The sequence below is a fragment of the Lactuca saligna genome, chromosome 6, assembly GCF_052625555.1.
Source record: "Lactuca saligna cultivar CGN05327 chromosome 6, ASM5262555v1, whole genome shotgun sequence".
NCBI classification, from domain to species: domain Eukaryota; kingdom Viridiplantae; phylum Streptophyta; class Magnoliopsida; order Asterales; family Asteraceae; genus Lactuca; species Lactuca saligna.
Genome location: NC_136422.1, coordinates 3,594,911 through 3,622,531, shown reverse-complemented (window position 1 = coordinate 3,622,531; position 27,621 = coordinate 3,594,911).

Here is a 27,621-nt window from a genome sequence, read left to right as displayed (position 1 = left end):
CAAAAGAAAATAAAAGTAACATAATAAATAACCAACATTTGTTCAACAAGCCATACAAAGTGTTCAAACCAAACAACTAAAACCAAATAAATGAAAAACTAAAAACTAAAATAAATAAGAAAAACTAGCGATCAACCATCTTCCTCTTCATCCCGAGCTCCACTAGGGCCTACCCCATCTCCTCCTTGTCCATGATAATCCGTCCACCTCAGACAGATTGGGTAATGATACTCCACATGAGGAGGTTGCTCCACATGGAAATGTTGCACCATATTCTCTACCATCCCTGCAATCCAATTAGCACTCAAACAGAGCTGATTGAAATACCCAGCCATATCATCCACAATATGCGATCCTACAATGGGTGTGGGTGGATGCACCAGCTGCCCTCTCTCTCCTCATCCTCTAATATTTCATCGCCTTAGCCTTTGCTGCGGTTCAGGTTGGTCACTCGACTGCTCACCACCCTCATCATCTGATGGCAAAATACCCTCATCATCATCTCCAAATACCCCATAGTAAACTTTTTTTCTCTCCATGCAAGTCAAAGAACGAGTGATGCCAGGAACGATGAGACCATAAGACTGGGCCAAGCGTGTAATAAAATGCCCTCCATAAATAGGGCTCCCGGGACAAGAACTAGCAGTAGAGTCAGCCAAAAACTGTGCCAAAAGGTAGGGAATGTTGCAACACACTCTTGGCTGCAAAATGCACCATAAAAAGAATAAATTATGCTTTGTCACCTTGTCCCCATGCCTTCTATGATTGACGGAGAAAGTGATAAATCAGTGTAGTACTCGGTGGATAGGAGATCGAATGCTGCTCTCGGGAGATACTCCAAAGTTGAATATTCCCAAGGCAATATTATGCCAGAAAGCAAACCCAGTAGCACCATCTTCATATCCTCTAGTTGCATCCCTCAAAAACATGCCAAACTCAGGAGTCATAGCCTTTTGGAGATTATATATCCCCAACCTTCAAGAAAATTCCATGAGGCTACATTCCTGATACTCACCCCCGAGACGGAATACCAAAGCTTGTTGATAATGGGGGTCGTGTACATTCTCTTGGAATGTAACTGTTGAGAAAACTGAACACAAAACTCCTTATATACCCGTTCTTGGATGCGAAAAAGGTTGAGCCATCCCGAGCAAATGAACGAATAACCGTTACCAATAAATATTTTGGGCAGAAACGGGGACATCCTATCCATGAGTCCAACTTCCCTCAACCGTGTCCAGTTGATGGTGGGTGCAACTGCAATTTCCCTGTTGTAAAGCCACCCTAACTGATTGTTCCATCGTGTAAAAATTTTTTGGGGCGTTGTTGTTGGGAAATTGTAAAACATGTGTAAACCCGCTACCCCAGTTGGTACTTCCCTCCTAGGAGCCATTGCTGCATAAATGAACATGAAACACAACCAAAATAACATACCAAAATATTAGAAGTAAACAGAATTGAAATTGTCAAGTCCTAGGGTTCACATCGTGAATCCATAAAGGTTCACGTCGTGAGTTCGTAAAGCAGAAACGGGAATCGGACATTTCAGGACTCAAATTAGGTTAACAATGTCAATGGGGCTCACTCCTAAGGCCATTTCAAACTCAGTGCAAACACATGCAATAAGAAATTTACAGATTTAGGGATCTATTATTATAATGAGTGGAATGCAAACCCTAGCCCCTAAATCTAGCAAATAAGTCAACAATAATCAATGTAAAGAAGATTAAATTACCTAGTTTGGAGGATTGCGTATGCAAAAGATGACTAAATAAAGAAATCAACCGCAATCGCGAAGGGGAGGGGGACCAGAAGAAACACGTTCACTTCGTGGGGGAATAAGAAAGGAATTAGGTCAACTGGATTCTATCTTAAATCTGTGGTCCCAAGTGTTTCAGGATTCACTTCGTGAATCTTAAGGGTTCACGTCGTGAATTCAGTGTGGGCTGTAAAATTGGGCCATTCAATTTATACCAAAATTGGATTGGACTAAAAATAATGGGCCATTTAATTGAATAGAAAATGGGCTAATTATGATATATTATCAGTTCATCCTAAACTCACATCGTGAATCATAATGATTCATGTCGTGAATATTATCTGATCAGGAAATTAATTATAAACTCCAAATTTGTCTATCATTATCACTTAATTTTTAGGGACCCCACACTCAGTGTTATATTGTGCATAAAGTGATTCAGATGACATGATCGATTTCCTAAAAACTAAAAATGAAAAAATAAAAAGAAAGAAAACGCAACTCGGGTTGCCTCCCGATAAGCGCTTCTTTTTGAGGAGTCGTGAGCTGGAATCCGTGCCTCCTACGTTGAATCCTTAGCTAAGTCCACCATTAGGATCTTCTACTCTTTGAGATGCCTCTTATAAGCTTGCACTCGATGGATATACGCCTTTTTAGAATTCTCCTTTTTAGCCTTGACTTTGATTCCACTGAGCATGCATTTGATCCCTTGAGTCTTCAATTTTTCCTAATTTTTAAGCTTTATAATATCCTCCTCCTCTTTCACCACTGAGCTAGTGACCTTTGATGTAACCTCCTCTTCATCACTAGACATGTCATCACTTTCCTTACTTACCCAAGATGTTGGTTTTGTATAAGTACGGACTTCAACAAAAAAATGGAACAAATGCCCTTGGTTTAGTGCGTGACTTGATCAATTGTCTTGATTTCTTCTTCCAGAAGCTTTTCCAATGTTTCAAGTTCATTATATTCATCAATATTGAACATTTTGTTCGATTAGTGTATAAGCCCGTAACCATATTTGGTATGTACTTGACCCGGTTGTGCATGGTCCTTTTGGGTTGCCTTCACCAAAGCAACTTGACAAGGTAATTTAAGGAGAGAGAGAGAGAGAGAGAGAGAGAGAGAGAGAGAGAATATTATTGTTTATTAATATATTATAAGAATAATATATTCAAGGAGAAATCATATTTATTTAATTAGTATTGGTCATAAATTAATTAGGAATTAATTTGGTGACTAAAAGAGATTAATTAAATAAAGGGGTATAGACTGTCAAATGTATGATAGTTGAGTTTTGGGCTAAGGAAACCTTATGGAATTAAGGGGGAACGAAACTATGATGGGGATCCATCATATTTTCGTCTAAGGCCTTATTCCAGAAGGTTCCTTGGGCTGCTTGGTGACTAAGCTGTCCATTAGGGTTTAGACTGAAACCTTAGCAGCCTGCAGTATAAATAAGACCCCTAGGCTATGAAAATCGGCTACAGTTGATTCCAAGAGAACCCTGGGGCTGATTTTAGTATTTCTCACCCTCTCTCACATTGCCTTCTTGCTTGTGGGGTTTGTGAACCATTAGAGGAGTTACAATTGTGACTCTAAGCTCAAGATCAAGAAGACTACAAGGATTTCAAGCTATTTGATTGAGGTAAACACTTAGATCTGTTTTCATGATGTTAATTTCGAATTTTGTATGATACATCTAGGGTTGTAAGTCTTGGATTCAAAGCATGTACAATAGAGAAACATAGATCCATGCATTAGGGTTTGTATGAGCACATAGGATTGTTCTTACGCATAAAACCCATCAGTGGTATCAGATCCATGATTGGTTTCAATTTAATGTGATTCTTTAATTGTTTGCTTGCTAAAAATCGAATTTTTGTGCTAACTGTTTGATGAACTCGGCGAGTTTTGACGTCAGACAAAAAGATTTTTGGTATTTCGTTGCTGTTTTGTCATGAGATTAATGCCTAAATCGTTTTTGAACGATAAAAGCCGAACTTTATATTATTTGTATGTTTATCCCAGCCAAAACAATAGATAATTTTAAATCTTTTAAATATTAGTTGTTTATATGATAAATATGGATTATTTAAGTTATTTGGTAATTATCTTATGTCTAAAATTGGATTAGATCAAATATAGATAATTATGAAATTAATTGTTTAATTTAAATTATTTGTTATTTGATCCCTTTTGTTTTGAAAAGTTCAAAACTTGCCATCAAGTTTTGAAGTTTGAATTTTTGTGGTTAAAAGTTTAATTTTGAATAATTTAAATTTCAACCCTATACTATTATATTATTACAAGCTTAATTAATATATATGTATACCTTAAAATGCTAGTCTTACCGTTAGTAGGCCTCATTCACGAAGCCGGTCTATAAGGTGGGTATATGGTTGTTGCCTATAAAATGGTGCTTAATGGGTGTACACTCACACCCACGGCTTGCTTGACTGGTGGAGGGTCGTTAGCCGAACGGGTAGGATAGGGCAATCCTCTCCTTATTAAAAGTATAATGTAAGATACAAAGCAACTACAATGTTTTTTTACAAATTCCCAATCTTAGTTACTTTAGGGAAAAATGTGAAAAATGATGCTACTCCATGGAATTACACTTTGTACCCTTGTCAAACGTTAGTGGAGCGTGCGTGGTTAACCGGCACACTAATTTGGGATTGACATTGGTGGCGAAGAGTGACTCGACGTTTGTCATAGGTCAATGGAGCATGTGTGGTTTACCGGCACATTGATTAGGTGATAGAGACATTGAGTGCACCATGTTGGTTCGCATGGTTATTCACAACTTGTTTGCTATCCTCGGCATCCCAGTGGAAAATTTGAAGTGCATAATCGAGATTTAAACATGCCATTGAAAAGTTCAATGAATCTCAAAGATCTAGGAGTTTTCAAATACATTTAAAAGTTAATCTCTTTTTCGTTTTTCATAGTGATAATTAGTGAATCGTCATTCACTTACCTTCAAATTATTTACTTTTATAGTACGACATCCCTTTCTAATTTGTAAATAATGTTGTTGGGTCCTATCCTAAATTTCTCATTTGGGTGTTTAATTAGGGACTCATTTCTAATCAAACTTTGTTCCTTTTCTTTTTCAAATGTCTGCAAACAACAACAACAACGTTTCTGTGTCATTCTCGTTGATGAAGTTATGTCAAAAAGTGACATTTGATGGCTCAAACTTCAACGAGTGGATGAGGTATATTGGCATGATCACTTGCTACGAGGACAAAGAATATGTCCTCGATGAAAAGCTTGAGGAGATCATCCCAGATGTTGCTACTCCTGAAGAGTTGGCCGCCTTTGAGGCCCACGAGCATGATGATACAAAAGTTCATTGCATCATGTTGGCCACCATGAACCTCGAACTCCAAAATTCCTATGAGGACATGTATCCGTATGAAATGCATCATGATTTGCTGGACCGGTACCACCAAAGCGCGAGGCAAGAGCGCTATGAGTTCATTACTAACATGATCACCGCTAAGATGGGGAGTGGAGAAGCCCTAACCTCTCATTTGCAAAAAATGCAGAGGTATGTTGATCGTCTTCTCAAACTTAATGTTAAGTTTGATGAGGATTTGGCTATCGACATAATTCTCCACTCCTTGCCTTCATGCTACAACCAATTCAGAATGACCTACCACATGAATAAGGAAGAGGTCTCCTTGAGCAAGCTCCAAGGACTGCTGAGAGCAACCTTAAAGACAAATCTCTTGCACCATCCCCTGCTGTGGCTGCTCCCGTGTTGGCAATTGGTCAAGGAAATGGAAAGAAGAGAAAGGCTCCATGTAAGGGCCACCATAAGGGTAAGACCCAAGATGGTTCCTCCTCTAGTGGAACTAAAGCTGGTTCGGTCAAACCCTCTTCGGACCCCAAAGAACAGAGTGCTATTACTGCCATAAGAAGGGCCACTAGAAACGAAGCTGCCCTCAGTATCTGCAAGACATAAAGGATGGGAAGATTAAGCCCACCTTCGTAGGTATGTACTCTATTAAATCTAATAACTCATCATTTGCTACTTCAAGGGTTCTAGATACAGGGTGTGGTTACCACATTTGTTCTGATTTGCAGGGCCTAAGAAGGAGTAGGGAGATGGAACATGGGAAGATAAACTTGATTATAGGAAACAGAAGATCGTCGCCTGTGACCATAGTTGGAGTTTATTCTTTAGTGTTGAGTAATGGGTTAGGGTTAGATTTAGAAAATTGTTGTTATTCGCCAGATATGGCAAGAAACATTATTTCATTTCATGGATTGTTTAGACAAGGTTTCAAATATTCTTTTGATAATAGTAATGGTTCTATTAATGTTTATTTGAATGGTGTCTTTTATTTCAATGCATTACCTTGTAATGGGATTTATGAATCTGTGATGGTTGTAGATAATTTAGGAAATGATGTATTGAATATTGATTCTTCTACTAGCCTAGACAAAGCATGCTTGTGGCATTGTCGCCTTGGCCATGTAAATAAAAAACGCATAGCCCAACTACAAAAGGATGGGGTGTTGGAGTCATTCGACCTTAGGGACGATGACATGTGTGAATCTTGTTTGCTTAGGAAGATGACCAAGTCACCCTTAACTGGCACTTATGAAAGGGTGAGGGTCCATTGGATCTCATACACACCGATGTGTGTGGGCCCTTTAGATCCACCACAAGGGATGCTTGCCACTTCTACGTGACTTTTACGAATGATTATAGCAGATATGAATATATCTACTTAATCAAGTAAAACTCAGAAACCTTTGAAAAGTTCAAAGAGTTTAAGAATGAAGTGGAGAATCAGGTAGGTAGGAAATCAAGATGCTTCGGTCAGACCGAGGAGGAGAGTACCTAAGTCTTGAGTTTCACGACTATCTAAAAGAATGCGGAATTGTTTCATAATTGACGCCTCCGAGAACGCCACAATTGAATGGTGTGGCTGAGAGACGTAATCGAACTTTGTTGGACATGGTTCGTTCTATGATGAGTCGGACTTTGTTACCAATATCTTTCTGGGGGTATGCCTTAGAGACTTCCGCCCACATCCTTAACTTAGTTCCCACCAAGAAGGTTACCAAAACTCCTCACGAGATGTGGACAGGGAAATCTCCCTCGTTATCACATATTAAGGTTTGGGGTTGCGAGGCTTTCGTAAGACGAGAGACTCACGACAAGCTTGAACCTCGTAGTGAGAAGTGTTATTTCATCGGCTACCCACAGAAGTCTTTTAGCTATCTTTTCTATAGACAAAATGACAATGTTGTCTTCATTGCTAAAAGAGGAATTTTCCGAGAAAGGGAATTGATAAGCCAAGGAGACAGTGGGAGGCAAATTGATCTTGAAGAGGTTCAAGAACAAAGCGAAGAAAGAACTTCTAACACTAGCGCTCAACCCGGGGTGGAAGCTCCTGTTGAACCCGTTGACAAGTCCTTACCTCTTAGAAGTTCTAATAGGGTTAGTGTTCAACCCCAGTTTTATGGTTTTCATATTACTACTGAAGGGGATACGTTTATTAGTGATGAAACACTAATGAATTTGGACGAACCTAGAAGCTACAAAGAAGCCATGGCAGGCCTGGAGTCTGCTAAATGGAAAGAGGCGATGGACAGCAAGATTCAGTGTAACACCTGGTTCCTGTTATGTATTTTAATCTATGTATTTTTCGCAGTTTAGCTACGACTCAGCGAGTTGTAGGCCCGACTCGCCGAGTAGAGACGAGATTGTCAACATGTTTAAGTAGGCAACTCGGCGAGTGCATACCCTGGTGTAACAACGCAAATTTTCAAATAAATTTTTCATTTTAAATAAAGTGAGTTCATTCAACCAATAATATTTATTTCATGTTTCAAAACAAATACATATGTAAAATCCCCAAGATCTCAAATATCAGCAGTGTGTATGCATCATGCCGGCGCCTTTCCACGGTCCTCGCTAGTACCTGAAACACATACATAACAACTTGTAAGCATAAATGCTTAGTGAGTTCCCCAGTATACCACTTACGCATATACGCCTTTCCAGGCCCGGACCTTCCGGTCCACAGTACAATGCCTTCTGGCCCATATGATAATCGCCTTCCGGCCCATAAGATAATTGCCTTCTGGCCCATAAGATAATTGCCTTCCGGCCCATAAGATAATTGCCTTCCGGCCCATAACATGATTGCCTTCCGGCCCATAAACATATATAACATATAATACATTTACTCTAACACATATATCACATATATCATATATCATACCTGACCTTCCTGTCACATAATACATTGCCTTCCGGCCCATAGAAACATACATAGCATGCATAGCAACTATTCCTTTCAATTATAGCATATATATAACACATAACATATCCGACCTTCCGGTCACACAGTCAAACCCTTCCGGGTACAGTATAGTGAGAAGACTCACCTCGTGGTAATGTAAGCTATCAACTCTTGAAACTACTCGCGCTCAATCCGCCGATCTGCAGACTCCCTATAATACCATATACCCTTATTAATACTCTTATCATTCAAGACAACTGACCCTAAGAATTACATGCAGGTCAACTCTGGTCAACGGTCAACTTGACCGGACTCGTCGAGTGCAAAGGCGACTCGGCGAGTCTAGACGTCCTCCCCAATTTTCCCTGTTGTTCTCCTTTCTACTCGTCGAGTATCCCTCTTGACTCGACGAGGTCCTTGTGGAGGAATCGCGGGGCCACCCCGACTCCACTCGCCGAGTCCGAAGACAACTCGACGAGTTCCAATGAATCCTCAACTACTCGCCGAGTCTGAAGAACAACTCGGCGAGTCCCGGTAAATCTTCAAGCTACTCGCCGAGTCTGATCATTGGACTCGACGAGTCCATGCCATGCAGTTGATCATCTGCTTCCTGAAATACGCATGGTCCCGAGACATGCACCCATGGGACTTTCTGGACCTCTAAGCATCCTATTACTAGGGTATATACGATTGGGTAACAACATAATAATCTATCTAATCCTCAAATGGGTCTCATAAACCCTAGATTCGTGTACAACACCAAAACAACAGAAATGATCCGAGTATTACCTGGAAAACGTGTTCTCTGTGTCCCCAACCTTCAGAGCTCAATCCTCTTGATCCTCCTGTGACCACAACCTTGCCTCTTCTTGCCTAACAACTCCTTCAAGTTTCCACTAGCCTTCACTCCTGCTCCAGATGCCCATAGACGTTTAGGTTATCCTCAATCGGCCAAAAGACGAGAAATGACGGCCCTAAAGACGTTATATACGATCCAGAATCAAACGGCTAGGGTTTCTGCTGAACAGCGTCGACTCGCCGAGTCCCTAATGGACTCGTCGAGTCCAGTCGCGAATCTGTGACCAAGACCGTGGTCCTACTCGGCGAGTCAGGCACCAACTCGCCGAGTCCCCTCCTAAAAATGCCCCAAAAATAGTTTTAAAGCAATACCTGAAATTACGGGCTGTTACAACTCTCCCCCACTAGAACTAGACTTCGCCCTCGAAGTCTCACTCTGCGAATAACTCCGGATGTTGCTCCCGCATTTCACGCTCCGGCTCCCAAGTCATCTCCGATCCCTTCCGGTGTTGCCACTGAACCAACACCAGAGGTACCTCCTTGTTCCACAGAACCTTGATCTTCCGATCCCTGATAGCTACTGGTCTCTCAGCGTAATTCAGGCTCGCATCCACCTGAATATCCTCTAACGGAACCACCACCGATTCATCGGCTATACACTTCCTCAACTGTGATATGTGAAAGGTATTGTGAATCTGTCCCAACTCTGCTGGCAACTCCAACCGATAAGCTACCCGACCTACCCTTGCAATTACACGAAATGGACCTATGAACCGGGGCCCCAACTTGCCCCTCTTTCTGAACCGAATCACTCCCTTCCAAGGAGAAACCTTCAGGAGAACCAAGTCGCCCACCTGAAATTCCAGCTCGGACCGGCGTCTGTCCGCATAACTCTTCTGTCGGCTTTGGGCGGTCAATAACCTCTGCCTAACCTGCTGAATCTGCTCTGTCATCTGAAGTACGATCTCTGTACTGCCCATCACTCTCTGTCCCACCTCTCCCCAGCAAATGGGAGTCCGACACCTCCTACCATACAACAACTCAAAAGGTGGAATACCAATGCTCGAATGATGGCTGTTGTTGTAGGAAAACTCAGCCAAAGGCAAATACGCATCCCAGCTACCCCCGAAGTTTAACACACACACTCTAAGCATGTCTTCCAATGTCTGAATCGTCCGCTCGCTCTGACCGTCTGTCTGGGGATGGTATGCGGTACTAAAATGCAGTTTAGTACCCAGCTCCTCATGGAATTTCTTCCAGAACCTGGAAGTGAAACGTACATCACGGTCTGAAACAATCGAGATCGGCACCCCATGCCGAGATACTATCTCTCTCACGTATAACTCCGCCAACTTCTCCGCTGATGAACTCTCGCTAATGGCAAGGAAGTGTGCACTCTTCGTCAACCTATCCACAATCACCCAAATTGCATCGACTCCTCTGGCAGTTCTCGGCAATTTGGTGATGAAATCCATCGTAATCTGTTCCCACTTCCACTCAAGAATCTCCAAGGGCTGCAACTTACCATGCGGTCTTTGGTGCTCGGCCTTAACCCTACGGCAGGTCAAACACCTCTCAACGAACCAAGCGACGTCTCTCTTCATGCAAGGCCACCAATATTCCTTTCTCAAGTCCAAATACATCTTCGTAGCACCGGGATGGATCGAGAATTTCGATCTATGAGCCTCCTCCATCAAAGTAGCACGCGTACCGCCCACGAATGGTACCCAAATCCGACCCTGAAACGTCAGAAGTCCTCGTCCATCCTTAACGAACTCTGAAATTAACCCAACAACTCTCTCTTTCTTCTGCATCTCGGATCTCACAACCTCGGCCTGCGCCCCACGAATAGCATCCAATATCGGGGTCATCACTGTCAGTCTCAAACATACGTCTCGCAATGGAGTGCTCTCCGCTCTACGACTCAATGCATCGGCTACCACATTAGCCTTGCCTGGGTGGTATAGGATCTCGCAGTCATAATCCTTAACCACGTCCAACCATCTCCTCTGATGCATATTTAGGTTGGGTTGATCCATCAAATACTTCAAACTCTTATGGTCCGTGTATATAGTACAACAAACCCCGTACAGGTAGTGACGCCATATCTTGAGAGCGAACACTACTTCCCCCAACTCTAAATCATGCGTGGGATACCTCGCCTCATGAGGCTTTAGCTGCCTCGATGCATAAGCTATCACATGGCCCCTCTGCATCAACACTGCACCCAGTCCCGAAATCGACGCGTCGCAATATACGACAAAATCCTCCATCCCTTCCGGGAGAGCTAATACCGGGGCTTCGCACAGTCTCTGGCGAAGTGTCTCGAAGGAAGTCTGCTGCTCGAGTCCCCATGAGAATGTAACACCCTTCCGGGTCAACCTGGTGACCGGTACCGCGATCTTGGAGAAGTCCCTAATAAACCTCTGATAGTACCCCGCCAACCCAAGGAAACTCCTGATCTCGGAAGGGGACTTCGGTGCCTCCCAACTCATCACTGCTTCCACCTTGGCTGGATCGACCAATATCCCTGCCTGATTAACAACATGTCCAAGAAATTGGACCTCCTGCAACCAGAAGTCACACTTGGAGAATTTTGCATATAGCTTCTCCGACCTCAGTACCTCAAGGACCTCCCTCAAATGTCCCTCATGCTGCTCTCTAGTTCGCGAGTAAACTAGGATGTCGTCGATAAATACAATCACAAACCGATCCAGCATTGGCCTGCATACCCTGTTCATGAGGTCCGTGAACACTGCCGGGGCATTGGTGAGCCCGAAAGGCATCACCACGAACTCGTAATGCCCATACCACATCCTGAACGCTGTCTTCTGAACGTCCTCATCCCGCACTTTTACCTGATGGTACCCTGATCTCAAATCGATCTTGGAAAACCAAGATGCCCCTTGCAACTGATCGAATAGATCATCGATCCTCGGTAATGGATAGCGGTTATTGACCGTCACCTTGTTCAACTCCCGGTAATCAATACACATCCGGTGTGAACCATCCTTCTTCTTGACGAATAGAATCGGTGCTCCCCACGGCGATCTACTCGGCCGAATAAATCCCTTCCCCAGCAACTCCTGGAGTTGCGAGGACAACTCTTGCATCTCTGGAGGTGCAAGACGATAAGGCACCTTTGCAATAGGTGCAGCCCCCGGAACCAGATCGATACCAAACTCTACTTGCCTCGCAGGAGGTACTCCTGGCAAATCCTCAGGAAAAACATCTGGAAACTCGCGCACCACTGGAACCTCCTCCACTGTCCTCGGTCTCTCGGAAGTCTCCCGCGTATCCATCACATATGCCACAAAACCTCTACATCCCTGCTGTAGGCATTGCCTCGCCCTAGCGGCCGAACAAAAAGATGATCCCGAACGGGTACCCTCACCGTATACCGTAAGAACTCCCCCACTGGGGTCTCGTATAGTCACCAACTGACGCTCGCAGTTGATGACGGCACTAAATCGACTCAACCAGTCCATGCCCACGATGACACAGACATCTCCCATCGCAATAGGAATTAGGTCAATCGGAAACGCAACCCCGAAAATCTCTAGCACGCATCCCCGAAGAACCTCCGTGGCACAAACCACCCTCTCGGTCGCAATAGAAACGCTCAGAGGCCGACTTAACGGCTCTCGACTAATGCCGATATGCTGACTAAAAGCTAACGATACAAAGGATCTACTCGCACCCGAATCAAATAACACTAGAGCAGGCATAGAGTTCACAAGAAAAGTACCTACACATACATCAACATAAGCATAACATTTCGGCTTTAAAGTAAATACGTGAATGATAGCATACCTACTACAACATCGGGCGCAGCGCGGACCTCCTCCGCAGTCAGCTGAAAAGCTCTCCCGCGAGCCTTCGGAGCCTCGACCTTCGCCAGTCGCGTCTCGGTAGTCCTGGTAGTAGGTGTAGATCCCTGACGAAGCTGCGGACACTCGGCCTTCCGATGGCCTGTCTGGTTGCAATGAAAGCAAACCATAAACCCCTTAGGACAATCCCTGGCAATGTGTCCTTCCTTGCCACACTTGTAGCAACCACCCGCTCGACACGCCCCCTCATGACTCTTGCCGCACTTTCCGCAAGTGCGGCCCTTCGAACCTCCCGTCCTCGAATCAGCGGACTTGAACCGCTTGGCTGCCGGCTGAGACTGAGCCGGTCGCCGGTCCACCTGCCGAGACTCGGCCTCCTCTCTGGCCTGGGTCTCCAACTCGATCTCGCGCTTCCTGGCATTCGCTTGAAGCTCAGTGAAAGTACGATAGGTGGAGTTTGACACAAACTCCCGAATATCCCTCCTCAACACGCCCAAGTACCGGCTCATCCGTGACTGCTCTGTAGACACCAGCTCGGGGTAGAACATCGCCCTCTCATGAAACTTCCGTGTAACCACCGCAACGGAATCAGTACCCTGCTTAAGGGTCAAGAACTCCTGGATCAATCGTTCCCTCTCCACTGGGGGAACGTACTCGTCCCTGAACATCTCAGTAAACCTCTCCCATGCCACCGCTGAAATCTCCGCCTGAGTGAAGTTCGCCGTCACGAACTTCCACCAATCCTTCGCTCCCAGACGGAGCTGGTTCAAGGCGAACCGTACCCTCGGGTGCTCCGGGCATGAACAAGTGTAGAAGCACCCCTCAATATCGGCGATCCACCTCATCGCAGCAATTGGATCCTGCGTCCCATCGAACTCAGGGGGTTTCGTGTTGCTGAATTCCCGGAATAGCAACGAATCACCCCCTTGGGGCCTAGCAGCTGCCACAGCTGCGGTAGCGGCAGCGACTGCAACTTCAGTCAGTGCGGCGTACCGCTCCTCAAACTCCTCCATCAGGGTAGTCTAAATGGACCCAAACATCTCCGGGATCTCAGCCCGAACCACCGCAGCTACCTCCTCCTGAATCATCTGACGAATCCTCGTCACTCATACTGCTCGAACTCGCTCCGTGGTGTGTCGTAACCATGATGTCTCTGAAATACAACATAAAATTATCAGAGACTCCATCAAGTACATTTGTACTCGATAACGCAACCCTACTCAGTCTCCGATATCCAGGGATTCTTACTTGGGTCTTCCACCGACCCGGTGTCTTCGGTAGTACGGGCCCAATACTACCGACCACACCGTGTCAGTATTCGTCCCAAATCTTCCTCCCCAAACCCCGAATAGTGAGTACTCTACTTCTCGTATGCACTATTTACCTGCACGCTACCGAATATCTCATACAAGCAACTTCCCTAGACTAAGGCATCACAAAACAGGCCATTCTAGTCCTATCATGTATACCTAGTCTTCTAGCATGCATAACAATTCATAATTCAATGCATAACATAACATTATAAGGTATTCTGGGGATCTTTACCGTTCGGGTGCTGGCTGATCGTACACACTGCTTCTTTCTTGTTTACCACTTTACCATTTATAAAAGTTTATGTATTTATTATTTTCAAAAGATTTTTCCTCAAATCCTCGGTTTGAGTTCAGTTACACCCGAAGGTACACCCGAATCCCTCAAACCAAGGCTCTGATACCAATTGTAACAACGCAAATTTTCAAATAAATTTTTCATTTTAAATAAAGTGAGTTCATTCAACCAATAATATTTATTTCATGTTTCAAAACAAATACATATGTAAAATCCCTAAGATCTCAAATATCAGCAGTGTGTATGCATCATGCCGGCGCCTTTCCACGGTCCTCGCTAGTACCTGAAACACATACATAACAACTTGTAAGCATAAATGCTTAGTGAGTTCCCCAGTATACCACTTACGCATATACGCCTTTCCAGGCCCGGACCTTCCGGTCCACAGTACAATGCCTTCCGGCCCATATGATAATCGCCTTCCGGCCCATAAGATAATTGCCTTTCGGCCCATAAGATAATTGCCTTCCGGCCCATAAGATCATTGCCTTCCGGCCCATAACATGATTGCCTTCCGGCCCATAAACATATATAACACATAATACATTTACTCTAACACATATATCACATATATCATATATCATACCTGACCTTCTTGTCACATAATACATTGCCTTCCGACCCATAGAAACATACATAGCATGCATAGCAACTATTCCTTTCAATTATAGCATATATATAACACATAACATATCCGACCTTCCGGTCACACAGTCAAACCCTTCCGGGTACAGTATAGTGAGAAGACTCACCTCGTGGTAATGTAAGCTATCAACTCTTGAAACTACTCGCGCTCGATCCGCCGATCTGCAGACTCCCTATAATACCATATACCCTTATTAATACTCTTATCATTCAAGACAACTGACCCTAAGAATTACATGCAGGTCAACGGTCAACTTGACCGGACTCGTCGAGTGCAAAGGCGACTCGGCGAGTCTAGACGTCCTCCCCAATTTTCCCTGTTGTTCTCCTTTCTACTCGTCGAGTATCCCTCCTGACTCGATGAGGTCCTTGTGGAGGAATCGCGGGGCCACCCCGACTCCACTCGCCGAGTCCGAAGACAACTCGACGAGTTCCAATGAATCCTCAACTACTCGCCGAGTCTGAAGAACAACTCGGCGAGTCCCAGTAAATCTTCAAGCTACTCGCCGAGTCTGATCATTGGACTCGGCGAGTCCATGCCATGCAGTCGATCATCTGCTTCCTGAAATACGCATGGTCCCGAGACATGCACCCATGGGACTTTCTGGACCTCTAAGCATCCTATTACTGGGGTATAAACGATTGGGTAACAACATAATAATCTATCTAATCCTCAAATGGGTCTCATAAACCCTAGATTCGTGTACAACACCAAAACAACAGAAATGATCCGAGTATTACCTGGAAAACGTGTTCTCTGTGTCCCTAACCTTCAGAGCTCAATCCTCTTGATCCTCCTTTGACCACAACCTTGCCTCTTCTTGCCTAACAACTCCTTCAAGTTTCCACTAGCCTTCACTCCTGCTCCAGATGCCCACAGACGTTTAGGTTATCCTCAATCGGCCAAAAGACGAGAAATGACGGCCCTAAAGACGTTATATACGATCCAGAATCAAACGGCTAGGGTTTCTGCTGAACAGCGTCGACTCGCCGAGTCCCTAATGGACTCGTCGAGTCCAGTGGCGAATCTGTGACCAAGACCGTGGTCCTACTCGGCGAGTCAGGCACCAACTCGCCGAGTCCCCTCCTAAAAATGCCCCAAAAATAGTTTTAAAGCAATACCTGAAATTCCGGGCTGTTACACCTGGACTCGGTGAGTCCGCCAGTCTGGAAAAAACCCTAGATCTACGGGTTTTGAATCCTATTTAAACCATGTTATGAGCCCCAAACTCGCCTCCTTCACTCTCAGAGCATCCTTTAACAAACCATAACCCTCCCCTTTGTGATTTGAGTGTTTGTGTGCTTTTCCTTGAAGTTTATAGAAGAGAAGGAAGGAAGGACCAAGGAGAAGGAGAAGAGTAAGGATCTAGAACTCAATCCAGAGTCCATTGAGGTATATTTCGGATCTTTTCCGTTGCCATGATGATTTCTCTTTTAGAAACCCCATTTAAGCCATCTTTATCCATTTCCTAGCTTGATTGTAATATAGAGATCATATTGAGTGGAGTGGCCTTTGAATCTAGCTAGGTTTGAGCTTCAAGAGCCCAGATCTACTGCCTTTATGGAGCCATTTTGCATGAAAGCCCTAGATCTACTCTTTTAAGTGTCTTTTGAGCCTTTAAATCCCTTTTCATGCATATGTACACGTAAAGTTGGAAACTTTACGTGGTAAGCAAACCTTAGGAACCCAGATCTATAAATTGTATGCAGTGGTTTTGAGCAGAATCGATTGTATAGAAGTGGCATGCAATCGACTCGGCGAGTCGGGTCGCGAGTCCTCGAGTTTTCCCCTTCTATGTATTATGTCGAGTGGAACCAGTGAATTTTAGTTGGGACTCAGTGAGTTGGAGATCGGACTCATCCATGGAGGGACTCGGCGAGTCAATGCCCTGACTCAGTGAGTCCAAGGAAATCTTCATATCTCAAGAACAGACTCGATGAGTTTTTCATACAACTCAGCAAGTCCCAGTTGGAGTGTTCATATGATGAAGGAGAACTCGACGAGTTGTTCATACAACTCGGCGAGTCGGATGCAGATTGACTAAGTGTTTGTATCAAAGAGGAACTTGTCGAGTCTATGTCAAACTCGATGAGTAGTAGCGAGCAGAATTGAAAAATGAGAGTAGAGACTCGACGGGTTGGTGGCCCAACTCGACGAGTCAGGTCAGTTGTATGTTGACTTAGACCAGGGGTAAAATAGTCATTTTACCCTTAGTATAGTTATCATTATTTGATTAAGTGTACCGATGAAAATGTTAGCCGGGGTGAAACCAGAGCAGCAGCAGACAGATTCCAGAGCGGTTCATTCAGTAGCTAGACTACGAGGTGAGTCTTCCTTCCAGTAGGAATGGGTCTACGACCATAATGCCAGCCCGTTTAGTTAGCAATAGTTTCGAACCTCAATCCGATGTAGTAGTTAGATTGCTTGATGTCTTTGTGATTCAAGTATGTTTTGTATTATGTGTTCCGGACTTCGGTCCAATGCAGTATGCAGTATATGTGCTTATGCTAGTTGATATGTTTATGCTATGCCATGTTATACTCAGTCGGTTTCCGGACTTCGATCCGATGCAGGGGACAAGGTCCCAGTCAGTTCCAGATTTCGATCCGATGCAGTTAGTTCCGGACTTCGGTCCGATTTAGGGGACAAGGTCCTAATTAGTTCCGGATTTCGGTCTGATGCAGTTTTCGGGCTTCGGTCCGATGCAGTGGGCAAGGCCCTAGTTAGTTCCGGACTACGGTCTGATGCAGTTTCCGGACTTCGGTCCGATGCAGTGGGTAAGGCCCAGTATGTGTTTATATGTTATTTTATGGTATGTGGTAGTTTGGGGGAGCTTTATAAGATTCATGCTTACAGTTTCAGTTTCGGTTTCAGGTACTTCTGCAACTAAAGGGAAGACCTCGGTATGATGGCATCGCACACACCATGGCTTTAGTTTTTGTCCTGGGAGTTGATTTAGCTTTTCATTGACATGATTTGATACAGTCTTGATACAATTTTCATGTGATACTTTGTTATGGTTTTGATACATTGACGTATGGGTTTTATTGTATGGTAATCATCTAATGATTTTAGTAATGATTAAACAAAAATTTTTGGGTCGTATTTTGGGATGTTACATTCAGTCCATGTACAACAACCAAGTTTGGAATTTGGTTAATAATGTACCGGGTCGTAAGACAGTCGGGTGCAATTGAATCTTCAAGAAGAAGACGGACATGGATGGGAAAGTGCATACTTATAAAGCGCGATTGGTTGCGAAGGGCTTTACTCAAACTCCTGGAGTTGACTATGATGAGACCTTCTCACCAGTTGCGAAGATAAAGTCTATTAGGGTAATGCTCGATATAGCTGCGTTTCATGAATATGAAATATGGCAAATGGACGTGAAAACCACTTTCCTTAATGGAAAGTTATCCGTGGATGTTTACATGAATCGGCTATATGGTTTTGTCGATGCGAAGCATCCAAATAGAGTGTGCAAGCTTGAGAAATCCATTTATGGATTGAAACAAGCGTCTCACAGATGGAATCTTTGTTTTGACGAGAAAGTTAAAGAGTTTGGCTTTCTGTGAAGCGAAGATGAATCTTGTGTATATGTCAAAGCCAGTGGGAGTATAGTGAGCTTCCTTGTATTGTATGTTGATGACATACTACTCATAGGAAACGATGTCCCAAACTTGCAGGAGGTTAAGTCCTGGCTTTAGAAACATTTTGCATTGAAGGACCTCGAAGAGGCTGCTTATATTCTAGGAATAAGGATAATAAGAAACAGGGAAAACAAACTGATAGGACTCAGTCAGGATACATAATTGGATAAGGTACTAAAGCTTTTTAGTATGGAAAATTCCAAGAAAGGGGATTTTCCAATCCAAAGCAATACCAAGTTGAGTAAGACTCATAGCCCGAGTACAGAGGCAGAGATAGCTGATGTGAGCCGAGTACCTTACGCTTCCGCTGTAGGCTCTATAATGTATACTATGACTTGTACTCGCCCTGATGTGGCCTTCACTTTGAGCATGGTCAGTAAATATCAAGGGAATCTTGGTAGAGCTCATTGGATTGTAGTTAAGAATATTCTTAAGTACCTATGAAGGACCAAGGAATGGTTCCTAGTCCTCGGTGGGAGTGATGACTTAAGGGTACGAGGGTAGAGTGACGCTAGTTTTTAGACGGATCGGGATACTTACCGATCGCAGTCGGGTTAGGTCTTTACCCTAAATGGAGGAGCAGTGACTTGGAAAAGTTCCAAGCAGGAGACCGTAGCTGATTCAACGTGTGAATCAGAGTACATTGCAGCAAGTGAAGCGTCGAAGGAGGCTATATGGTTGAAGAACTTTTTTGGAGACCTTGGAGTTATTCCATCCATAAAGTAGCCGATGGAATTTTTCTATGATAATGAAGGAGCGGTTGCTTTAACCAAGCAACCAAGAGATCATGGTAGATCTCGACATATCGATATAAAATACCATTTTATCAGACATCGGGTAGAAGAAGGACTCCCCGTTGTGAAGAGGGTATCATTAGAAGAAAACCTAGCAGATTCCCTTAAGAAGGGACCGAGTAGGGTCAAACACTTGCAGCACGCTAGGAGCATTGGGTTGAAGGATGATATAAGTTTGGATTAGATAGTTGTACTTGACATTTAATGAATAAATAAATTTGTGTTAATTATGAGTAAAGCTACTATCTTGTGTTGGTTATTTATCTATTGTTTCAATTTTGCATGTTTTGACTTCCTGAATGATAGGATTATTCGAACAGTCCATAGTCGTTCATATTTTGGAAGTAGATGTGAATGAAGACTGTAATAAATTGTTTGTAGATTGTCTAAAAGGTTTTGGGCATAGCAAAGGTTTGATGTAAAGTTCATGAGTGCTTATGAATATGATTTGAGCATTGTAATAAAACCGCGTTTACCGGTATCACTTCGTGGTGCTTTACATTAAGTGATCGCAAAGCGATAATAACATATAGTCTTAAAACCTAGAGATATGATTCTTGTTGGCTGGTTGGTTATGAATTGATGATGTGTAAATGCATTAGTAACTTGATGTTATAAAACACATTGTTGTGCATGATTAAATTAGTAAATAATAGATGCATATGACTCGAAGTTAATCTGTTCCTTTTATTCTATGAGAATAAAATTGATATCTTGGCCACTTGATGATTTGGTTTGACTTATGTGTCGGGACCGGTCAGAAAGAAGTTGATGTGTTCAACTAAATTTGTAACGACCCGTTCCCGGTATGTTGATTTATTGGTAATTATAGTGAGTTTTTCAAGAGGGACTCGGCGAGTTCTAGCCTGACTCGCCGAGTAGGGTCGCGCCTGAGGGCACGCGTGAGCTGGGGACTCAGCGAGTCCATATCCCTGACTCGGCGAGTCCATCTGTCTGGGTGAAACCCTAAATTCCCCGGGTTGCCCACTATTTAAACCACCTTATAGCCCCCATTCTCGCCTCCCTCACCCTGAGAACGCAGTGATAGAACCCTAATCCTCCCTTGAAGAGCTTATATGTGTTTTGGTGCCATTTTGTGAAGGTGTGAAGAAGGAGAAGAAGGAAGAAGCAAGGAGAAGTGTTGTAGTGCAAAGATCCAAGGCCAAATCAGAGTTAATTGAGGTATTTTCGGAGTTCCATCTTGTTATATGCTTTAAACTTCCATTAGAGCTCTCCTAAGAGCTAGTTGATGCTTGTTCCAAGCCTTATGTTTGCATGAATGTCTTAATAAGCCGAAATAGCTATGGATCTGAATGTTGGGGTGTTGTAGAGCCCAGATCTACTGTCTTTTTGGAGTTATATTGCATGATAACCATAGATCTACCCATTTTGTGCATCTTTTAGCCTTATTTCCCTTATTCATGAGGTTGTACACGTAAAGTTGGAAACTTTACGTGGTAAATCAGCTTATTGAACTCAGATCTATCAATTGTATGCATTGGATTCAAACAAAATCAAGTAAAAATCAGTTGCATGGCGGCAACTCGGCGAGTCGGAAGAATGACTCGACGAGTTGGGTCGCGAGTCCCGAGTTCTTCAGTTTTATCAGTGTCGAGTGGACGAGGTGAGTTAGGGAGTGGACTCAGCGAGTTGAGGGTAAACTCAGTGATGGGGGGGACTCGGCGAGTCCAAGGCAATCTTCTTAAAGATCAAGAACAACTCGTCGAGTTTGTTCATCCGGCTCGGCGAGTCGGATGAAGATTGTCTGAGTTCTTGGATCAAGAGGGTACTCGTCGAGTCGATGCCAGACTCGACGAGTAGCAGTGAGTAAGAGTGAAAAGTGAGAGTGGGACTCGGCGAGTTGGGTGGCCCAACTCGGCGAGTCAGCCCAAAAGATAATTGACTTTGACCGAGGGTAAAAGAGTCATTTTACCCCAAGCGCAGTGTTTAGTATTTGATTGAGTGTGTTTATGGACTTGTAGCCGAGGAGATTCAGGAGCAGCCGCCGTTAGCTTTCCGAGCCACACACTCAGCAGCCAGCTTACGAGGTGAGTTTCCTTCCAGTAGGAACGGGTCTAAGGCCACAATGTCGGCCCGTTCAGTTAGCAGTAGCTTCCGGATTTAGGTCCGATGCAGTAGTTAGTATGTTCGATGCCTTCGTGGCTCGAACAGGATTTATGTGCTATGTTTTATGTGTTAAGTATTATGTGTTCCGGGCCACGGCCCGATGTACCATGTCGTATATGTGTTATGCTAGTTGATGTGTTATGCTATGCCATGTTCAACAAGTCAGTTCCGGACTTCGGTCCGATGCAGTTAGTTCCGGACTTCGGTCCGATGCAGTTAGTTCCGGACTTCGGTCCGATGCAGGGGACAAGGTCCCAGTTAGTTACGGACTTCGGTCCGATGCAGTTAGTTCCGGACTTCGGTCCGATGCAGGGGACAAGGTCCCAGTCAGTTCCGGACTTCGGTCCGATGCAGTCAGTTCCGGACTTCGGTCCAATGCAGTTAGTTCTAGACTTCGGTCCAATGCAGGGGACAAGGTCCCAGTCAGTTCCGGACTTTGGTCCGATGCAGTTTCCGGGCTTCAGCCCGATGCAGTGGGCAAGGCCCAATATGTGTTTATATGTTATTGTATGGTATGTGGTAGTTTGGGGAAGCTCACTAAGCTTCGTGCTTACAGTTTCAGTTTGGTTTCAGGTACTTCCGCAAGCAAAGGGAAGAGCTTGGGGTGACAGCATCGCACACACCACAGCATAGCTTTTATCCTGGGGATGTCTTTTGATGTTTTGGATTGATGTTGTATGATACAGTTTTCCGCACAATATTTTGTTATGTTTTGGGGATACATCGCGTATGTTTTATGTTATGATACTTATATTATGGTTTTGATTATATTGAAAAACGAAAATTTTTGGGTCGTGTTTTTGGGTCGTTTCAAGTTGGTATCAGAGCCCTGGTTTGAGGGATTCAGATACACTTCCGGGTGTATCTGAACTCAAACTAAGGGAAATAAAAGATTTTAGTAAAATAAAAATGTTTACAAAAAGAATTTTGAAAGTACTTAGAAAGAAAGAATTGTTTTTAACAAGATAGAGGTGTGTGCATGCGGTCAGCCGAGCTCAAGTAAGTACTCCCAAATTACCCATACAAGTTATTTGTTCAGTTTCAGTTTCGGTAGAACAGCATGCTAGTATAGGGCTAAGGATCTAGGAGAATGCCTTATGTGCCTGCTTATGTGTTACAGCTTTATGAGTATTGCATGCTAGAATTGAGTAGACAGCAGTAGGATAGCCTGTTTAGGTTATGCCTGATAGTATGAGCTTAGCATCCTATGCTAGTGCAGTTTCTTGTTATAAGAATAGTTCTGCCTGAGTCTGTTTCCCTTATCCGAATGCTGCTTGCTTCGTGCTTGGTGGGGTTCTGAGTACTGGGAGTTAGCCATTAGGTGAACACGTCACACCACATGTAATCAGGTTTGAATAATCCCAGAGTGCTGGAACTGGCCCTATTGCGCAGCTCTTGTTTGAGTCCAACCGTTGTAGGGACAGATCTTTTACTTGAAGGATTATCTGATCCTCATCACGTGTGATGGTGTTTAGGTGGTGGCTAGCTGGCATTATGAGGAGACCTACAGCAGCTGAGGACCAGTCGTGTTGAGCTTGAGGTTTCCCTAGGGCAAGCCTAGGATGAGAGTAGCAGAGAATGGCAGTAGTAGAAGTGATTTGGGGGAGTCAAGGCAGTTCTTGAGGAAAGTACGGATAGATGTGGAAGGTAGTATGGGCCCGTACTACTGAAAGCAGAGGATCCGTACTCGAATCAAGGAAGGCCAAGACAAGACCAGGAAGCTAGTAGTAGTATCATGATCCCTTGAGATATTTCAGTGTTCTGGTGTTGCTATGAAATGTTTCAGAATGGTAGTTTTGCGTCCGAGACCAGTATTCGGCAGCTCAGATGCCGGAGGGGGATCAGGATCGGGATCAGGCCCGGAGGTCGGGCAGATGGATGAGCAGACTAGAGAGTTCCTTTCTTCTGAGGTTACCCGCATCATACTGGAGCAGACTCCTGTGATCTTCGGTTCGATCAAGGAGGGTATTTTAGAGCTGATGGATGAGAGATTGAGTACTTTCCATGCTGAGATGGCGGCCGTGATGGGGTCGCGCACACTTACGTTCAGGGAGTTCAGGGCATGCGGGGCTCCAGACTATCATGGGGCGTGGGACCCCATAGCGAGTACTAGATGGTTGGCGGATGTGGCCAACGCTTTCCGCACTAGCAGGTGTCCCGAGGGGGACAAGGTCAGATTGGCGTCTTGTCTTCTGAAGGACAGGGCACAGGATTGGTGGGAGGAGGTCGGACATGACATCGGGGATGATACGGCATTGGATGCCATGACCTGGGCTGATTTCTCTACCAGGTTCAGGGCGGAGTTTGCACCAGTCATTGAGGTGCAACAGTTAGCTAGGGAGTTTCAGGACCTTACCCAGACTACAGAGACAGTGGCGGAGATCACCGCCAAGTTCAGGGAGAGGGCCCTTCTTGTTCCTCAGTATGCAGCCGATGAGGAAATGAAGAAGGCCCGTTATCATGAGATGTTGCGGAGTGACATCCGCATGTTTGTGAGCCGGTCTAGTTGTAAAACGCTGGACGACATGATTGCCAGAGCTAGAGAGAGGGAGATTGATCTCGAAATGGAGAAGAAGCGGAAACCGGAGGCAGTTTCGGGTTCAGGCAGTGTGGGCAAAAAGTCCAAGGTTTCAGATCACATGTCTAGGGGTCAGCAGAGCCACGGTCGGTGTGGCAAGTGTGGGAAATTGCACGAGGGGGCGTGCAAGGCAGGGAGTTCCGGCTGCTACAAGTGCGGTCGGACTGGGCATTTGAGTAGGGATTGTACGGCCCCTGCTACTACGGTTACAGCATCAGATCTGATTTGCTTTCAGTGCAATCAGAGGGGACATAAAAGGTCCCAGTGTCCCAGTTTAGCTGCAGCAGGGAAGGTGGTTGCACCTGCCCCTGCCACCTTGAGGATTACGGATGGCCGGCAGGGCCGATCTGATGCGCCAGTGGCGAAGAGCAGGGCATTTCAGATGACAGCAGAAGAGGCGCGAGCGACTCCTGATGTGGTGGCGGGTATGTATCTTTCCTCCATCTCTTAATTGTTATAATATCGTTTGAATATTACATGATGATATGTTTTATTTAGGTTCGTTCTCGGTGAACGGCATTTCTGCTTTGGTATTGTTCGATTCGGGGGCTACCCAATCATTTGTATCGCTTGCGCTTAGCAAGAGATTTAGCAGAGCTCCAGGGGAGCTGGATAGTCCACTAGAGGTTGAGATAGCAGATGATAGGACCGTGAGGGTCGGCAGAGTACATAGAGGGTGTTCCCTTCAGATATTTGATGAGCAGTTTTCAGTGGACCTGGTTCCTATTCCCCTGCGTGGGAATAAAGTTATTGTGGGCATGGATTGGCTGAGCCCCAATGGGGCGGTGATTGATTGTGAGCTTCAGCTAGTGAGGGTTCGCACTCCCAATGGGGGAGAGATAGTGATTCAGGGCGAGAGGCCCCAGCGAGGACCGATCTTTTGTTCCACCGCAAGGGCGAGGCGCTATGTTCAGCAGGGTTGCGCCGGTTTTGTAGCTTACGTCTTGGATGCCCGGGAGAAGGGCAAGACGACGATTGATGATGTTCCTATTGTTCGTGACTACCCGGATGTGTTTCCCAAGGATTTGCCGGGGATACCTCCAGAGAGGCAGGTTGAGTTCAGGATCGACCTAGTTCCTGGTGCGGCTCCGATAGCCAAAGCACCGTATCGACTTGCTCCCCCTGAGATGCAGGAGTTGTCTACATAGCTTCAGGAGCTGTTAGACAAGGGTTTCATTCGGCCGAGCAGTTCGCCTTGGGGAGCGCCGATCTTATTTGTGAGGAAGAAGGATGGGTCGCATCGTATGTGCATTGATTATCGGGAGTTGAACAAAGTAACGGTGAAGAACTGTTACCCACTTCCGAGGATAGATGACTTGTTTGATCAGCTTCAGGGAGCGTCTTGGTTCTCCAAGATCGATCTACCCTCCGGTTATCATCAGATGAGGGTTAGAGATGAGGATGTATAGAAGACTACTTTCAGGACCCGGTATGGTCATTATGAGTTCGTGGTGATGCCATTTGGGCTCACCAATGCCCCAGCCGCGTTCATGGATCTCATGAACCGCGTGTGCAGACCGATGCTGGATCGGTCGATGATAGTGTTTATAGATGACATCTTGGTGTATTCCAAGACGCAGGGGCAGCACGAGGAGCACCTGCGGGAGGTGTTGGAGACTTTGAGGAGGGAGAGACTTTTCGCAAAGTTCTCCAAGTGTGAGTTCTGGTTGTGCGAGGTGCAGTTTCTTGGTCATCTCGTCAACCAGAAGGGTATTTTGGTAGATCCGGCCAAGATTGAGGCCGTGATGCAGTGGGAGGTCCCGAGGTCTCCATCTGAGATTCGGAGCTTCCTGGGGTTGGCAGGGTATTATCGGAGATTTATTCAGGACTTCTCCAAGATAGCAGTGCCGCTCACCCGGCTAACCATGAAGTCGGTGATTTTTCGTTGGGGGACTGAGCAGCAGGCGGCGTTCGAGACTCTCAGGCAGAGATTGTGCGAGGCTCCGATCCTTACCTTGCTAGAGGGAGTAGAGGATTTCGTAGTCTATTGTGATGCTTCGATCACAGGTATGGGAGCAGTATTGATGCAGCGAGGCCATGTGGTAGCTTATGCCTCGAGACAGTTGAAGCCTCACGAGGCTAATTATCCTACCCACGATTTGGAGCTGGGGGCAGTTGTGTTTGCCCTCAAGATTTGGAGACATTACCTTTATGGGGTCCGCTGTACTATTTACACGGATCACAAGAGTTTGCGATATCCTATGGATCAGCCGAGTTTGAACATGAGGCAGAGGAGATGGTTAGACGTGCTGAAGGACTATGACTGTGAGATCCTTTATCATCCAGGGAAGGCCAACGTGGTGGCCGACGCCCTGAGCCGTAAGGTGTCGGCGGCCCCTATCAGAGATCTGTGTATGAGGATGACAGTGATCACTCCATTGTTGGAGCGGATCAAGGAGGCTCAGATGGAGGGCCTCAAGGGGGAGAGGCAGAAGTGTGAGAGGATAGTGGGCCGAGTAGCTTCATTTGATTACGATAGTCGGGGTTTGTTGACGCTTCATGGTAGGGTGTGGGTACCGTACTGGGGTGGGGTACGGCAAGTATTGATGGACGAGGCTCATAAGTCTCGATTTTCTATCCACCCAGAAGCGACGAAGATGTATTGAGATCTTCGACCTGATTATTGGTGGCCCTGCATGAAGCGAGATGTCGCTTGGTATGTGGAGAGATGTTTGACCTGCCGGAAGGTCAAGGCGGAGCACCAGAGACCTCACGGCAAGATGCAGCCGTTAGACATTCCCGTGTGGAAATGGGAGGATATCACCATGGATTTTGACACCAAACTCCCCAGGACCGCACGCGGGGTGGACTCGATATAGGTAGTAGTGGATCGGTTGACGAAGAGTGCCCATTTTATTCCGATTCAGGAGAGTATATCGGCGGAAAAGTTAGCCGATATCTATGTGCGAGAGATTGTGGCACGTCATGGAGTGCCGGTATCGGTGGTGTCGGACCGAGATGTTCGTTTCACGTCCAGATTCTGGAAGCGATTCCACGACGAGATGGATACTCGTCTCCATTTCAGCACCACTTTTCATCTTCAGACTGACGGGCAGAGCGAGAGGACGATTCAGACTCTCGAGGACATGCTTAGGGCATGTGTTTTAGATTTTGGGGGCAGTTGGGATACGTATCTTCCGTTAGCGGAATTCTCGTATAACAACAGTTATCATGCGAGCATTGATCGACCTCCTTTTGAGATGTTATATGGCAGGAAGTGCAGGACCCCGATTTGTTGGGGCGAGGTCGGTCAGCGAGTCATCGGGAGCACCAAAGTGGTGCTCAAGACGACTGAGTTGATCCACCAGGTCCGTAGTAGGCTGCAGACTGCGCAGAGTCGGCAGAAGAGCTACGCCGAAAGGAGGCGTTCGGACTTGGAGTTCCAGGTGGGAGATATGGTTCTTCTGAAAGTCTCACCTTGGAAAGGTGTCATCAGGTTCCGGAAGAGGGGCAAATTGGGCCCCAGATTTATTGGTCCTTTCAGGGTTTTGGCCCGGGTGGGTCGGGTTGCTTATCGGTTAGATCTCCCTGAGGAGCTTAGTAAGATACACAACACCTT